Raw genomic sequence first — 16,020 nt, 5'->3', positions numbered from 1 at the left:
CTTCATCTTATTTCTAGTTGAGTTCCATTGACTCATACGCTTCATTAAATACTGCTGGCTGCCATCCTCTCCTCAGGGAATTGGTGGGTAATTGCACTTCCCTTTTGAGGATGAGCGAGGGTGTTGGTGCCATGGCGTCCACTAGGATCACCAGTATCTGTCTGCGGGAGGGCCTTCCTGGAGGTGGTTTTGGTCGCCAGAGTCTGGATGTTGAGTTCTCTAAACTTGGATTCTACTGCAGCTGACTGAGTGACCCGAAGTCTTCCCCTTCCTTGAGCATCGGTTTCCTCACTGGTAAAATAAGGAAATTGGACATCACCAGGGGTTTCCAGATTTCTCTTTAGCGAACCCTTTGAACAGAGAATCTCGTATGAGAAAGACACTGCAGAAGCAGATAAGCATGGATCTGCTGTGGGGGGATCCTGAAGCCAGCCCACCCTCCCCCAGCACTCCCCCCACCTCCCAGATGCATCTCAGGGGAGCCCTCAGGCTCTGGGGAATCCCTCCCTTTAGACATGTGTGTTCTTTCAGTCTTCCTGGAGAAACAATGCAAATAACTTATCTAGTTAAAGTTTTTAGGTTCTTATTTCTACCTACTGATTATCCCCTCCCCACCCCCTTTTTAACAAAACTTATGCATTAATTTATATATTTGAGGTGTCTGTTGAGAAGGCGTGATTGTTGTGTGGCAGTGGTGGTGGCTGAAGTTGGCCAGATTCTGCAGTTTCTTATTAAAATGTTCCATCATGTCCTTAACCCAGTGCTTCTACTGCTTCTGACCTGATGCCTGATTTCTGCCCCATTTCTTTTCTCAGCCATTAGAAATTGTGTGTGTGTACAGGTCCATTTGGGGCTTCCCTGACGGCTCTGCAGTAAAGAATCTGCCTGCAATGCAGGAGATGTGGGTTCGATCCCTGGGTTGGGAAGATCCCCTAGAGGAGGAAATGGCAACCCGCTCCATACTCTTGCCTGGGAAATCCTATGGACAGAGGAGCCTAGTGGGCTACAGTTCATGGGTCACAAACCAGTTGGACACAACTTAGTGACTACAGAACAACAAAAAGTTCCATTCATACCTGTGTGTTATATGTTGGATTGGCCAAAAAAGTTTGCTGTGAATTTCTCCCTGTAAGGCGTATTTATATATATTATTTCTATATTTTTAAATGAGAGGGTAAAGAGTGACTTTCACCAACTCAAAATTCTTCAGAACTCACAGCCCTGGAGGACATGTAATGATCATGGTTGATACAGAGATTTATTTTATTGGATAAACGTGCTAATAAAGTATAATAATTAGGTTGATTTCATGCATACAACTTAAGACATGAATAAAGAAAATACTTAATTCTTTTTAACTGAGTTGATTTAAATGAAAATTGTAAGCAGATTACAGGCTGGCCATATGCAGATCTGGCCAAAATTGTGGTGCAACTGTAAAGGCAAATCAGAGAAACCAAAGACATGAAGTGTCTGGAGCCGTTCAGACTCCCGGCTGCGCTCTCTGAGCTGATCAAAGCCCTGCTGAAAGCACGTCATTGCTCTGCTTCCTTCTGTCCCCATCCCAGGTGCTGTCATCGTTAGCACCAGGACTGGACTGTTAGCGTTTGCCAGGAGAAGTCCCAGTTCTTGACAGAGGAAGGGCTGTCTCGTGCGTTCTCAGGGCGGTGGCCTGAGGGCCTCACGTCCCTGTAGGGTGTCCCCAGCGGTATCAGGGTCCCCAGCGGTATCAGGGTCCGTTCCTAGACACACACATGATGAGACTGTGCCGTCCCTCCCTTGGCAGGACAGACAAAAGTACCTGGGATCCAGCAGAAGCGGAGCTGTTGGAGAAGTGCTGGGGGTTGGGCATTTCCCCTCCAGGTCACCTCGCCGCGCCTCATCTGTGAAATGGGCTCAGGGAGCCTGTGGGCTGGCTTGGTCTCAGGACTGTAAGAGCTTTTGTATGTGAAAGGCTTGGGATAGGACTGGCCACATTCTAAGTACTGGACTGGATAAGGTGCTGAGAATGAGTGAGATTTTACTCTTGGAAATCCCTTGATGACTTTCATCTTTATGACTGTTTGGGTTTTGTTGTTGTTGTTGTTGTTGTTTTTCTCCCTCAGTGTTTGAAAATGATCTACATTAACCGTTTCCTGGGCGTCCCAGGTAGCACTAGTGGTAAAGAACCTGCCCTGCCCAATGCAGGAGACACAAGAGATGCAACTTCCGTCCCTGGGTCAGGAAGATCCCCTGGAGGAGGAAATGGCAACCCACTCCAGTATTCTTGCCTGGAGAGTCAATGCTAAAGGAAATCAATCTTGAATATTCATTGGAGGGACTGATGCTGAAACTCCAATACTTTGGCTACCTGATGCAAAGAGCTGACTCGTTGGCAAAGATCTTGATGCTGGGAAAGACTGAAGGCAGGAGGAGAAGGGTATGACACAGGATGAGATGGTTGGATGGCATCACCGACTCAATGGCCATGAGTTTGAGCAAGCTCCAGGAGATGGTGAAGGACAGGGAAGCCTAGCGTGCTGCAGTCCATGGGGTCGCAGAGTGGACACAACTGAGTGATTGAGCAACAGCAACCACCATCTCCTTCCATCACTTTATTTCATGCACAGGCAATGTTTTCTACAACAAGTAGCCACATTTAGGGTAATATTTTGACTGCTACTAAATTCTCTTGGTGAACCAATGGTTTTAAAAAGAGAAGGTAAAAAAATACTATTTTTTGAAAAGAATCTGTGTAGTCTTAGATCTCCTTATATGTGATATAACATGTAATATTAATGTATATTTTATATCAGGCTCATTTAAGGGGCCAAGCCGACTCAGGCACAGGGCCCCCGGGTGCACGTCCCCAGTGGTTGAAGTGGCAGGTTCCCGAGAGCCCAGGAGGACACGTGTGTAGAGAGTGACAACTGCGGAGAGCTTGTCTCTCAGCTTTTCCCGCACTCTTCCCATTCCTCCAACCTCCTACCTTCCCGCCCACTCTGCTGTAGATAGAATTGATTAGTTATTTACTTTCCATATTCCTGTCCATTTTCATTTTAACCTCCAGTCTGATCACTCCAGCTCTCCAACATGGTCTGTTCATTGCCAAACGAAGCAGTCGTGATCCTTGTTAAAGGAATGTTTGAGGTTGGCTGCAGGGCGGGGGACCTGTGGGTAGAGAAGGGGCCAGAATGCTCACTTTCTGGTCCACAATGCGTCCTGAGGAACTTTCCATCACTGAGCTTTAAAATGAGAAAGAAAGAAAAAAAAAGAGTTTTTGATTCAAAAGGACGTTTATGTCTTCTTTATTTGGGGGATTAAAAACAACTTTCTTTTATAAACTAACTGTGAGAATGGATATGTATAAGGTTTTGGGGTCTTGGTCAAATTTAATTTTTAAAATCAACTTCATTTAGGCATTATTTACACCCAGTGAACTACACCATTTTAAGTATAGTTTGATGAGCTGTGACATATGTGTACACCCAAATCAAGCAGCCCAATCAAGATTTAGAAGTTTTCATTCACTCTAGAAACTTTCTAATGCTCCAGGGAAACCCTGATCTGCCCTCGGTAATTATAGCTTCCTCAGGTCTGTGGTGTGCGGAGGAGATGGGACCAGGAGACATTAACTCTGCGTCTGGCTGCTTCCTCTCACATGCCTTTTAGAGATGCATCCGTACAGTGAAGTGTAGCAGTGGTTTATTTCTTGTTCTTAGCAACATCCCGCTGTGTGGCTGCATCACAGTTGCTGGGTCAGGGTCTATTCTGACGTTCTCCTCTGACAGTGCAGGAAGCTGTCATCTCCATGTCACACACCCCCCACCCCACCCCACCCCTTATTTCATTGACCCTGGAGGACTCATGCCTGGAAAGCCCTGGGTGAAGACGTCCTTGGGTGAAGTCATACCTGCCGGTGTCTCCCAGCAGCACGCCCTTCTGGAGCTGTGTATGCATGTATGTGGAGAGGTGTATGTCCCGCCAGCTGATGTCAGCGGCAGACAGGCTGCGGTCGTGCAGCCTGGCTCCTCTTGGCAAAGAGCGGCTGGCTGATCAACTGAACATAGTAGGTTGGTGCAAATGTAATTGCGGTTTTGGACTGTGAACTTTTATTTCAACGAGACTCAAGCACACCTTCACTAATCAAAATAGGAATGATTAGGCAGCACATTTTGGCCAATGAGAAATAAGTTTGTTTATTCCTGTAGCATAAAAATCCGTGCCTCGGGATCTGATGAACTCTTGGAAAGCATTTTCTGCCTCCGGCTGGTTGTGGAAGTACTTTCCCTGCAAAAAGTTGTTGACTCATCATCAGAGAAATGCAAATCAAAACCACAATGAGGTACCATTACACGCCAGTCAGGATGGCTGCTATCCAAAAGTCTACAAGCAATAAATGCTGGAGAGGGTGTGGAGAAAAGGGAACCCTCTTACACTGTTGGTGGGAATGCAAACTAGTACAGCCACTATGGAAAACAGTGTGGAGATTTCTTAAAAAACTGGAAATAGAACTGCCATATGACCCAGCAATACCACTTCTAGGCATACACACTGAGGAATCCAGATCTGAAAGAGACACGTGCACCCCAATGTTCATCGCAGCACTGTTTATAATAGCCAGGACATGGAAGCAACCCAGATGCCCATCAGCAGATGAATGGATAAGGAAGCTGTGGTACATATACACCATGGAATATTACTCAGCCGTTAAAAGGAATTCATTTGAATCAGTTCTAATGAGATGGATGAAACTGGAGCCCATTATACAGAGTGAAGTAAGCCAGAAAGATAAAGAACATTACAGTATACTAACACATATATACGGAATTTAGATAGATGGTGGCGATAACCCTATATGCAAAACAGAAAAAGAGACACAGAAGTACAGAACAGACTTTTGAACTCTGGGGGAGAACGTGAGGGTGGGATGTTTTGAAAGAACAGCATGTATATTATCTATGGTGAAACGGACCACCAGCCCAGGTGGGATACATGAGTCAGGTGCTCGGGCCTGGTGCACTGGGAGGACCCTGAGGAGTCGGGTGGGGAGGGAGGTGGGAGGGGGGAATGGGATGGGGAATACTTGTAACTATATGGCTGATTCATGTCAATGTATGACAAAACCCACTGAAATGTTGTAAAGTGATTGGCCTCCAACTAATAAAATAATATTTAAAAAAAAAAAAAAAAAAAAAAAAAAAAAGTTGTTGAGATGCTTAAAGAAGTGCAGTTGATTGGCGAGAGGTCAGGTAAACATGGTGGATGAGGCAAAACTGCGTAGCCCAATTCGTTCAACTTTTGAAGCATTGGTTGTGTGATGTGCGGTCAGGGTGAAAGAATTGGGCCCTTTCTGTTGACCGGTACTGGCTGCAGGTGTTGGTGGTTTTTGGTGCATCTCATCGATTCGCTGAGCATACTTCTCAGAGGTAATGGTTTTGCTGAGATTCAGAAAGCTCTAGTGGATCAGACCAGCAGCAGACCACCAGACAGTGACCATGACCTTTTTTGGGTGCAACTTTGGGAACTACTTTGGGAACTACTTTGGAGCTGCTTCTTGCCCAACCACTGAGCTGGTTGTCACCAGTTGTCGTATAAAATCCACTTTTATTGATTTTTGTCAGCTGACGAGGCCTCCACTTACCGAGCTTTTATACCTTGGCAGTTTGCTTCTAATGCTGCGTGACCATAGACTGGTCAGTGTTGATTTCCTCAGCAACTTCTGCTGTAGTTGTGAGAGGATCAGCTTCAATGATGGCTCTCAACTGATCGTGTCAACTTCTGATGGCTGGCCGCTGCGCTCCTCATCGTCAAGGCTCTAGTGTTCTTTGTAAAACTTCTTTAACCACCACCACACTGTATGTTCATTAGCAGTTCCTGGGCCAGACGTGTTGTTGATGTTGTTGGTGTTGTTGATGTTGCGAGTTGTCTCTGGGGCTTTACAACCCATATTGAGCTCAAATAAGAAAATTGCTCATATTTGCTTTTTGTATAGCGTCATTTCCATAGTCTAAAATAAATATAAAATACACGACAAGTAATAAGTCATTAGCAAAAAACATAAAGTGAGAAATGCACTTTAAAATGATGTATAGCATTACCACATTTATTTAAGAATGTATTCCAGTATCAAACAGCAGAGTTCAGCAGTGCAAAACTGCAATTACTTTTGCACCAACCTAATACCTGTACAGTCTGTGATGGCACGAAGCTGCAGCTGTCACAAGTTCCTCCACTACCTGGACCACAGCAGGTCAACTTAAAACTCCTGCTTCCACTGCTTTTCAGTGATTGGCACGTGAAATCAGTTACCCTGTGTTATACTTGCCATCCTCAGTTAGCTAGGACCAGACTGGGTAGAACTTAATTTTTCAGTTGCATTTCAGCACGACGCAGAATCTGTGGTTATGGCTAAGAGAGGTGATCATACTCTTACGTTACAGAAACAAGCCAAGGTTTCCACCATAGTTTTAAATTCCCTACCTTTTAACTTACATGTTAACATGATAATATAAAGAAATGACCTAACACTGGTATTAAAAAAAAAAAAAAAAAAAAAAAACTTGGTTTCCAAAGGGTTTTTATTCCTGGAAAACTGGAAATAACCTTTACGAGAGACTGTGTTCCTGTTTCCCTTGGAGAGTGCATCGTCGACTCCAGGGCCCCACACCCCCCTCTACTCAACCCCTTACCTGCTCTGCTGCTGGCCGTGGCAGGTGTCACAGCCACACTCCCACTTTCTTTTCCCGTTCGTTCTGGTGTTTAGCACCGGTCTCCCCCCCTGGCAGGTGTCTGCTCCATGGACCCTCATCAGCCTGTGCAGCCCTGAGGCTCCAGCCCTTTCCCAGGGCCTGGCTGGGAAAGGACCCCCTGCGGATGACTGTCACATGGCCCACCCAAGCCGGCCCAAAGTGGACGTGATCACAGCTCAGCACTTTTTATCTCTGCCATTCTTATCGTTCCATCACATTGATTTCTTCCATCTTCTGCCTGCCTTATAGGTGATGGACCTACATTTAGCACGTCTTAAGAATTCTGTTATCTCTCACATGCTGCTTGCTTACTCAGCTGTTCTGACACATTCTGTGTGATTTGCCTGCATCTCACAAGCTTCTCACTCTCATCTCCTGGCTGTGCTCAGCCCCTGTCGGGCTCCGTCCATCCCCTGGAAGTGAATGTGCACAGGTGGTGTGTGGGCCCCCACTTTGCTCCCTGTTTCTACACTCACAGAGCCTCTTGGAGTTTCCTTCCTGTCTGATCCCTGCAGGCAACTGAGTCTGCAGTCTTGTTTCAAGTTTGGACACTAACATCTATCAGGCACTTGCTTCGTCCCAGGCACTTTGAAGACACATCCCCAGCTATGGAAAATGTCCCAGGAAGGGGGTGCTATTTACATTCGATGAGCTAGGAAACTCTTAAGTGGCTTGCCCGAGGCCACACGGCTGCTATGTAGGGTGCTGCGTCACTTCAGTCATGGCCCGCCCTTTGTGACCCCATGGACTGTAGCCTGCCAGGCTCCTCTGTCCATGGGGTTTTCCAGGCAAGAATACTGGAGTGGGTTGTCATTCCCTTCTCCAGGGGATCTTCCCCGCCCAGGGATCAAACCCGAGTCACTTAAGTCTCCTCTTTGGCAGGCGGGTTCTTTACCACTAGCACCGGCTAGGAACCCCGTAACTAAGTAGATAAGGTACCGAGTGCCCATGGAATCAAAGTCAGCCATTCAGGTTCCTTTGCTTACTCATCTTCATGGACCTTCTCAACGTCATTACTTCTTGCACTTTTTGGAAGTTGAGGCCACATCTTAGTGTTGCCCTCACATAGTGACCATTTCTACATCCTCATTTGTTTTCAAGTGTTGCCATTATTTCTGTGTGTACTTTAACTTTTATCATGAATTCTAGGCCAGGTCACATGCAGTCTGTGAACTGGGGCTGTTAAAGTTTTGACAGACTTGGAGAATTTGATAGTGGATAGATCTGCCAGGAGAAATGCCCAGAAAATGTGCAGTTTGGGAGCTGAAGAAATCACATTTAGAGTCAGGGAAATGTCTATTTATTTGGCAGAACAGAAATAAGAGCCATTCTGGTCTGTTAGATAAACTATGCACACATACATCTTCTAGAAACATCCCCAGCTTGGTAGAATATAAATGTTGAGAAGGATTTGTGTGTTGGCATCTGAATCTCTGCTTATTAGTAACTGATAGATGATCTCCCTGCATGTGTATTCACAGAGGTGAGATGGATGGGTGGTTGCACGAGCTGTGGTTCATCTAGATTCAAATAGTTAGTGTGTGGACTATTTTCAAACATAAATATCAAGTGGAAGAAATAACATTAGGACTTAAAAGAATCATATATTATCCTAAATTTTTTTTTAAAGCTTGCCTCCCATCTCTTTGAGAATGTTGTCTTTCACTAAAAAAAAAAAAAAAGAATAAACATCTTTCCTGTCCCCTATTTTAATACAAAACAACTCATCTTTCATGTTTTTACTTGGGCAGTTGTTTATCTTCACCAAGGCAATACTGCACGCATGAGAAATGATGAAGAAGAGATGAGATTGATTCATAAGCCCAGAGGAAAAGCAGTTATCACCTTGTGATCCTACCTTGAATTTCCATTTCAAATTTGTTTTTGTGCTATAAGAATCTATTAATATTTCTTCATTTCAGAATTTGGGGAGTTTTACATCTCTTGCTAGAATAAAATTTGTTTTAAAAGAAATCACAGAATGGTTTGGACTCCCTTTTGGCAGTTGCTGTCCACGGGTGCCCTGGGCTTTCAGTATTTGTAAAAAAGGGTTTCTTCAGTAAGGTGATCCTGGGCGCAGCAGTTACTATGTACTGAGTACCCCAACACTCTGCTAGTTACTTCACTTTTTTTAGTTCAGTTATAGGTTAGGTGTTAGCTGTAGGTTAGGAGTCCATTTTACAGATGGAAAAACTAAGGCTGGAGGAGTTGCATAATTTCACCAGAGTTACACAGCTAATTAGTGACTGGGCTGCAGTCAGGATCCAGGTCTGTCTTAGTCCAGAGCCTTTCATTTTCCATTCTCCAGTGATGACTGCTGGATAATTTGCATTTGGTGCTTTGCCTCTGAATATCTGAGTAATTTGAAGGAAAATTGCTTAGGCTGTCATTCTCCCAATTTACCACAACTTTAAGGTAGAACAGTCCTGTCTGTTCCTCACCTGTTTCAGAGGTGTTAGGGAAGGGAGAAGTACTCCTTAGTAATGATCTTGGATTTGAAAGGCATCCATCTCATCAGAATATTCGAATCTTTTGACATTCTTTCAAATTTACCTTCAAATTACCGTATAAAGTGTATTGAGATAAATGGTATTATTCTTATTTTGAAGGTGCAAGCCTTCTGGTTATTGCGGAAGGCTGAGGTTTGGGCCAGCTCCAAAGCCTTGTTTGATTTTGCATCACATCCTGCCGTGCAGAGTGCTCTGTAACCAGCAGTGGGCTGCCAGGCTCCTGTCTGCCTGGCGCACTGTGTTCAGACCAGGTCCGGGAGCCAGAGGCTCCGAGGCACCTTCTTGACTTGCTGGTGATGCATCTACACAGGGGATGTGTGGAGCGCTTCCCACATCATAAGGCAGAGTGACGTTGTATCTGCGTGGCTTTCTGGAATCTTCATTCTCTAAGCCCCATAGCCTCCCTTCCACGTTTTCAGCAGGCGGGGGTAAATCTAGGGTTGGACCTTAGACCTCCCTCTCCCCACACACTGCCCACTCCCACTCCCCACACGCCTCTAAGACCGTCTCCTCCTGCCAGGGCCCGTCATGTTCCCACGGGTGCAGAGGAGATGGGATTTCTATAGTCAGTGGAGCTCCGGTTCAAGTTCACAGAAACACTGCATGGAGGGGACGTGAGCTCAGCTCAGGAACTCACGATGTGGTTAGAGGACACGGTTCAGATGGCACCCATCCCTCCGCCTCCAGGACAGCTGCTGACACAGTGTCTTTTCCTTCGTGTCCACTGGGCTGAGAGCTCAGCACTCCTTTGGGTCCCTAGAAAGAAAAGTACGTCAGCTTTGCTGCAGTTTCCCCAGGGAGCCAGAGGAGGAAGAACGTTTTATATCTCAGAGTAAATAACAGAGAATACCCCTTTAGACAATTAGGTTCTCCCCAAATACCAGCGTCCCCCCTTTCCTAGATGGTCCCCGGGAGCTCCAGCTGCTGCCCCCCACACCCCCCACTAAGGGTGGGGGGGATGTCAGCTCCAACCCCCTGCCTTGGCCTGTATCCCCACACCTGCCTGCGTACCCAGGGACATGATGTTCAGAAACAAGTCTCCTCAGTTAATAGAAGCCACCCTTTAAAGGCAGTTCAGAGACCACCTCTTGTTTCTTGAAGTGTTTGTTTTAGTTCTTTCTCAGCTACCTGTGCTCATTCTTACTCCCAAATCATTTATCACTAAACCAAGGCTCCTCTCTCCAAAGGAATCTTGTGAATGACATTTTGTTTTAATTTTATGATTCTTTACTTTCTTATCGCCTCTAGCACCTGTTGTCCAAAAGCTTTAGACATCTATAGGTAAATCAGAGAAGGCCTGAGCTGCAGCTCATTCTACTGCCCACAGTTCAACATAGAAAAAGGGAATGGGGAAATCACAGAAAAGTGTGTAACGAAGAGACTCTGGGCTCCACTGTCTTTATTATTCACCCACTTATTATTTAACAAGTATTTATTTGGTACCTGTAACACCTTTTTTTTTTTAAGACTGTACTAGAAGTATCAAGACATTGAGGAACAGAAGAGCTGAATAATCAGTTCACATCCTCTAAGGTCAGTGAAGTGGGAGAAAGAAGAGAACAGAACAAGGAGGCTCGTGATGGGCACCCGGGAAGACTTAGGTTTTCTGTCCACACGTGGGAGTGAGAGGGAAGCAGGGCGCTGGGACAAGCCCACGCGCAGATGGGCTCAGATGATGCTTTGGTAACAGGAAGTAATACTGCTTGAGGTCGGCGCTGGGGGGTAGCTGCTTTCAGGCAGAAGCCTAGGAGGCTGATGAAGGGAAGCTGAAGGGAGGGGGAAAGATGGTAGCAACAGCATCTTTCTTAGATGGGTGAAGCGACTGTTCAGAAGCTGGGCTAGGGTGACCCTAGTCATCTCAGTAAAATATCACTGTCTGTGAGAATTGAAAATGTAGAACGTTTAGAAATTCTCATCACAGAAAGTGTAATTTAGAAGAATTTCCATGTAGGAGTGCCTGCAGAGTTAAGATGTGAAAGTCGCTCAGTCGTGTCCGACTCTTTGGGACCCCGTGGACTATACGCCAAGGAATTCTCCAGGACAGAATACTGAAGTGGGTAGCCTTTCCCATCTCCACGGGATCTTCCCAACCAAGAGGTCAAACCCAGGTCTCCTACACAGCAGGCGAATGATCTACCAGCTGAGCCACAAGGGGGGCCCAGGAGTACTGGAGTGCAGTTAAGACAGTGCACGTTTAGTGGAGGGGCTGTGGGGCTGTCTGCAGCAGTGCTGGGCAGCACACAGGAGAGAGGGGGTTACTCTGCTGGGGCCCCACCAGAAGGTCTAGGGAGCCAGAGAGTTCGGGGCAGGGAGAGTGACCTGCAGTTCGCCCTGGGCTCCCGGTGAGTGATCAGAGGAGAAGGGCTGGGAGACCGTGAGAGGCGGGGGCATCACAGCAGAGGCAGATACCGGATGCAGCGCACGCGGGTTGAGCATCCCCACTGGAAATCCCAGCGCGCTGGGCCGTGTGTCCTCGGAGAGCCTAGGCCGTCCTAGAGGTGGACCAGGGTGAGGAGGACCGCGTGGCTGACTGTGATTAACGGGCAGCTGGCTTCCTCCCGCCTCCTGGGCAGTTCCATTTGGTGTTTGGAGAGAATTTAATTTGTTAATGCTTACTGTTATACAGATTCAAATATTTGTAATATGTTCATGTTTCTTCAAGCATGTTCATAGTTATGTTACTGCGTAAGATTCTATTTTTCAGAAATCTGATAAAACTTGTTTTAGTATATATTAGGGTGGTGGTAGACCATTTCCTGTGAACTGTTATTGAATACAAGGAATACAAGGAATTTTGTATATACTTGATGCAGCTCCTCCAAACATTGTTTAAAGATAAACATTGCTGAGGAGACCTCTGTGAGTAACTGCTTATTTACTTGGGGCCAGTTAGAGTATTTTTCTTTGAATGAAAAACTGTTGGTTCTCCTCTTACACAAGCAAATATATACTGATGACAGGTCCTGAAATTGACAGTCCTTAAACCAGCAAAATATGTATATAACATAAATTTGTGGAAAGCACTCAATTGAGAATTGTTCATAAGTGAACGCAGTTCATCTTGTGGACACGTTTATGGTGTTAAAGTTGCGCTTGATCATTTTATGGCCCAGTAAAGATGGATTTGTATCTGCAGACCTGTTCAGTGAGAGAGAAGTAATGAATTGGCTCCTCCAAGGCACGCAGCGTCGATGCCCAGCGTTCTCAGCATGGCAGAGAATAGTTGCTTGTTTTGACCTGATGTGTTGGGTGTGCTGATCTTCTGTCCCTCCTCTCTGCAGCAGCACCTCATCCCAGGCCCAGTTTTAATTTGGGGCAAAATAGGACTTTAATGGCTGTTTCTCCTTTCTGCTGGGTTTCCCTAAATTTCATATGCACTGTTTCCCCAGCTCTAGGCATGAAGGTGTCCCCATCACAGAAAAGGGATTTGACCATTTTCCTATGGGGAGCTGACCACCATTTCTATGGTGCTCACAATGGTCTTCACTCATTGTCACTGTCCACATCTTGTTTACATGTTGATATATAAGGGGGAGATTTAAGTGTTTTATGTACAGAGCAGGAAACTTGAACCTTTGTAATCCCTGTGTTTAACTTGGATTCAGGTGAAAACCTCAAGGGTAAAGAATTTAGAAATCTCTTTATGCCTCGGTATAAACTTGGACTATAAATATATCGAGAATGCACCCTCGTCTCAGTACAGAGAAAACAAACAAAAAGATACTATCATGTGACTGATGAAAATAGTCTTTGATTCAGAGGAACCTCAGAGAAGCCCCCAGAAGAGAGTTAATGGAGCCAAGATAGTGGAGCCCTACCTTCTTCAAAAAGCAGAATAACCGTAAGGACATTGCTCAGAAAACCACCAGCATCTGAGGTGGTGCTAACACATAGTGGTAGCTCAATAAATTTATTCTTCAGTGAGAGCTCTTCCACCGCCACCCCAGCTACCACCGAAGGCCCATTCTCTCAGAGGGCTTACATTTTGTAGGGCAGAGAGACAGATGTCGATGTAATTACCGTTGGTTATATAAATTGATGAGGCAAAGATTAATTCTGCAATTAATGTCCTGTGACATGTGCTCTGATCAGGGTGTGTCTTCCTCAGTTTCCTCCCAGCTCCACACCCCACCACGGCAGCACCCTCCTCGCATTGTGAGCCCCGGGGGCTGATATCAGGAGCAGGAGGACGGGCACTGCGTGCTTTTGGTCGGGGGGCTCTCCCGGGGATTTTACGTCCTCTTGCTGTCCTGTCGTCTTGTGCCCAAACACCCCGATTCTGCTGCCCGGGGAATCACTCATCCGTGCCTGTCCTCCTGAGGATCTGGTACATGCAAGGTGTTAGAGAGACTGCTGTCCCTTATAAAGGCCTTGGGCCACTGTGGAAGGAGGAATGAATCCCAAATTAGGAGGTAGATTTGAAGTAACTGTTTCATTAGAGGTTTCAAAATGCAGTCTGACTTAATGAGCTGTGGAGTCAATGAGAAGGAAGGGGCTGCAGGCCAGAGTCACACAAGCTGGTGTCAGTTCCCCACATCCACATCCAAATCCCGATTGTGCTTAAGGCCGTCTCTCCCGCCAGAGAGATGGAGACGGGCCCTGCTGGCTCATTGCTGCTGAGCCCGAGGACGTTTGAGATCAGCCCATCATGAGGCTTTGCCCTCCAGCTCTTTCTCAGGATGCTCAAGTTGCATCAGGTCCTTTTCAAAGGTGTGGTAAAGAGCAGCTAGAAATCCCAGCTCTCCTGGGGCTCACTCCAGCAGGGAAGAGAGCCAAAAACGAGACATCCAAGTAAACAAATACAGGCACATCTCGTTTTATTGCCCTTCCTAGATACTGAGGGTTTTTTTTGTTTTGTTCTGTTACATGGAAGTTTTGTGGCAACCTTAAGTCATCTGATGAAGGTTAGCATTTTTCAGCAGTACTTATAATTAAGGTATGTACATTGTTTTCTTAGACGTAATATATTACACATTTAATAGGCTGCAGTGTAATATAAATGTAACTTTTATATGTACTGAGAAACTAAAAATTTGTGTGACTCACTTTTTTTAAACTGGAATACAGTTGCTTTACAAAGTGGTACTAGTGTCTCAGCTATGTGCATATACGTTCATCCCCTTCCTCTTGGACCTGCCCCCCACCCACCCCGTTCCCACCCTCCAGGCCATCACAGAGCTCGAGCTGGGCTCCGTGTGCCGTGTACACGGCAGCTTCCCACTCACTGTCTATTTTACGCGTGGTAGTGTATATATGTCAGCGCTACTCGCCCAACTTGTCCCCCCTTCCCCTCCCCACTCCCATGTCCCCAAGTCTGTCTCTAATTCCTGCCCTGCAAATAGGTTCATCGGTCCCATTTTTGTACATTCCATATATATGCATTAATGTATGTTATTTGGTTTTCTCTTTCTGACTTACTTCACCCTGTATAACAGACTCGAGGTCCATCCATGTTTCTATAAATGACTCAACTTCGTTCCTTTTTATGGCTGAGTAATATTCCATTGTGCATTTGTACCGCATCTTCTTTATACATTCATCTGTTGACGGGTATTTAGGTTGCTTCCACGTCCTGGCTGTTGTAAATAGTGTTGCAATGAACATTGGTATATTCTTGAATTATGGTTTTCTCAGAGTATATGCCCAGGTATGGGACTGCTGGATCATATGGTAGTTCTATTTTTAGTCTTTTAAGATGACTCCATACCGTTCTCCATAGTGGCTGCAGTAATTTACCTTCCCACAAATAGTGCAAGAGGGTTTCCTTTTCCTCATACCCTCTCCAGCATTTTTTGTTTGTAGATTTTTGGTGATGGCCATTCTGACCAGTGTGAGGTGATAACCTCACGGTGGTTTTGATTTGCATTGTTCTAAAAATTAGTGATGTTGAGCATTTTTTCACGTGTTTGTTGGCCATCTGTATGTCTTGTTTGAAGGCATGTCTCTTTAGTCCTGTGACTGACTTTATTGCAATATAGACTTTACGGTGGAACCCAACCCACAGTGTCTTGAAGGCATGACTGTACCATGTTAGGTAGGAAGACATGCTTAGTAGAAAAATACGAGGAGTAAGTATTGTGGAGATGGGGAATAAGGAGTGGGGGGGCTGCAGTAGTATATCCAGAGGAGGCATCGCTGAGAAAGTGGGCTTTTAAGCAAAGACTTGAAGGATGTGCTGGAGCTAGTCATATGGAAAGAGCATTCCAGAAAAAGGAAAAATCACACATGCGCTTCCTGAGGTCACAATTACCGTGTAGCATGTTCGATGGATTCCAGATAAGCGAGGAAGGCAGAGTGAGCAAGGGAGAGTGCGGCCAGAGACGAGGCCGGGGAGGAGACTCCTTGAGAGGATGTCCCATCTGAGCAAAGAAATGGCTCCTTCGCGCAGTTTTTAACAAGATTGCTCTGGCTGCTGTGTTGAGAAAGGCGTGGAGGATGGGCAGTGGGGGTGATGAAGGCTCGAGGAGAAAGATGGGGTAACTTTAGAAAACTCTGATCGAAGAGAATGGGAGAGTGGATGGAGTTGGGAAATGTGGCGTAACCAACTGGTGGGAGACATCCTGGCTGACTGCAGAATGGTGACTGTGACTGAAGGAGGACCAGGCGGCCGATGGTGGTGTGTGTTCCTGCAGCCCCATCCTGCTAGACAGCTGCAGGCCAGGAGTAAGCAGACAGTCGGATTTAACCAAGGTTGTGGTTTAGCTTAGTCGCGAGAACTTCAAGAGCCAGGACGAAGAGATTTGGGGTTGAATGTAAGGGGATGGTTGTAATGATTGCCC

At 45.9% G+C, this 16,020-nt stretch overlaps 1 protein-coding gene across 3 annotated transcripts in view; it reads left to right on the top strand.

The window, feature by feature from the left end:
- KIF16B (kinesin family member 16B) overlaps positions 1 to 16,020 on the top strand; it is a 283,334-nt gene that overhangs the window by 209,484 nt on the left and 57,830 nt on the right. The gene's annotated exons all lie outside the window — the stretch shown is intronic.

This window comes from Muntiacus reevesi, chromosome 2 (assembly GCF_963930625.1).
Source record: "Muntiacus reevesi chromosome 2, mMunRee1.1, whole genome shotgun sequence".
Lineage (NCBI taxonomy): Eukaryota > Metazoa > Chordata > Mammalia > Artiodactyla > Cervidae > Muntiacus > Muntiacus reevesi.
The sequence above is the reverse complement of the archived record's forward strand: the minus strand, read 5'-3'. Positions and strand labels throughout refer to the sequence as shown.